This window comes from Charadrius vociferus, unplaced genomic scaffold, assembly GCF_000708025.1.
Source record: "Charadrius vociferus isolate BGI_N301 unplaced genomic scaffold, ASM70802v2 scaffold161, whole genome shotgun sequence".
NCBI lineage: Eukaryota > Metazoa > Chordata > Aves > Charadriiformes > Charadriidae > Charadrius > Charadrius vociferus.
In genome coordinates this window covers 6,585,743-6,587,793 of record NW_009646928.1, presented here as the reverse complement: position 1 = coordinate 6,587,793, position 2,051 = coordinate 6,585,743, and positions in this window count along the sequence as shown.

Genomic DNA, 2,051 nt, shown 5'->3' with positions numbered 1-2,051 from the left:
GGGAGCGCGTCCCTCCTCCCGCTCGGCAGCTCCCCGGGCTGCCGCCGCTCCCGCTTTATTCCGGCCCCAGCGCCGCTTTCGGTTTCGTTTGCGCGTCCCTGAGTATTTAAAAGGAAACCTTTAACGGAAACCGTGAGTTTAAAAAACAAACCCAAACCTAAACAAACGTGAACGGAAGTCTACCTTGCACTTTCCAGTTTAGGAGTTTCTAGGGCCAGTGACTGGTGTGTCAGGGATTTCTGCACCGGTGACTTTCCAGCTGCGCACCGACAGCGAAATAACAGCCCCAGGTGACCGGAGCAGTCCGCCATCATTTCCAGGTTAAGCCTTTTTGCAGAATACAGACCCACAAAAGGCCATCGGGGAAGTAAAGCTGACGTGTATATTGTAATGTTTTACTTTGGGTGTCTCTTAAAGAAATTGGTTTTGTGCCTTTTTTTTAGGTTGAAGAATTGTACCTTGCATGCAGAACTGGAGACTGTGATGTATGAGATAAAATTCCTAGAGGAGTTTCTTGGACAGTCTGCGATTGCTGGGACAGTCTCTCCCTGAGATGTGGTTTCACCCATATGGTAGATGTCACTGAGCTTCAGGAGTAGGCTTGGTTTCCATCATGGGGTTTTAGGGAACCTCAGTGTGATTCCAGGGTAAGGCAACAGACCCTTGACTCAATTTCATGTTTTGCAGCAAAATGATAGAGTAAATAGAGAGCACCTTCATTACTGTGTTCAGTTTTGGTCCAGTACAGTTCAAGAAGGAGTGAAAAATCAGAGGGGGTCCAGTGGAGGGCCAACATGATGCTTACAGGATTGGAGAGCTTGGCACATGTTTGAAGGAACTGGGTTTATTCAGCCTAGACAAAAGGGGGCTCAGGGGAGATCCAACCACAGTTTTCCAGCTCCTAAAAGTTGGATCTCTCTTCACAGAGGTGCACAGGACAAGGGGCAATTGACACATTTCTTCAGGGGAAAATCTGTCCAAGTATAAGAAAAAATCTCCACTATAAAAACAATTAGACACCGACATATATTGCCCAGAGACGTAGTGGGAGTTTCCTCAATAGAAATACTCAAGACTTGGTTTGACAGGGTCCTTGATGTAATGCCTTGCTTTTAAAAGGAAGCCAGGTATCTCCAGAGGTCCTTTCCCAGCCTAAAATTCCCTGTAATTCCAATCACACCCTCAGCTGAGACGTGCTACAGCATTCTGCTCTCTGTGGAGCTTCCTTCTGTTGGAGGCTTCTTTTGTAGAACTTGTTTTACTTTCATTTCATTGTTGTCTCAGGTTTCACTCATTACTTTTTTATTCCTGCTTTGTGCAAGTTTCGTTTGAAAGACTTCTGAAGAAAGTCTCACTGCTTGTTTTCCCCGCTACTTTTTTTTCTGTCTTCAGCACCTTATTTGGGTGACGTGTCAGTGTTTTTGCGAGGCCTCAGGAGCCTGCAGGAGTTACTGGGGTGCAGCGTGTGTAGGTAGGTTGTTTGTATGTTTGTTTCCCAAGTTGTGTATGTAGCAGTGGTAAATCAGGCCCAGTGTATTTATACAACAATCCTTTACAGGTTCTAAGAGTTCGCAGACATTAAAAGGACACTCATGACTTACTGATGATTTAGAGAAAAAGAAATCAGTGCTACCTAGATGTTATTCCAGCTACTACTAGGCTGCATAGGTATGGTGTCCGAGCTCCTACGCTGTCCATGGATGATGCAAATATCCTGGCTCCCCTGCTCTCTTCTAGCTGGATGCTTACACTCCTCATAAACCCAGCCGGTTCTGAGGCTTTTGTCCCTTTTGGGTGTGACTGACAGTAGTCCCAAGGCGCACAAGCAGGGGCGCTGGCAGAGGCAGGGTGGCAGCACAAGGCCTCCCTCGCTGGCCACCTCAGCAGAGAAGCTGCACAGCGCCAGCTCCCTTCCCCGCACGGTGAGAGGCCGCGGCCGGACAGACGGCTCAGACGCAAAGGCTGAAGCACACACAAAAATAACACGAGTGGGCCGACGCCTCCAGCAGTTACAGTCAGGGGTTACTCGTACCGGCGGGCACCCGCCCGCC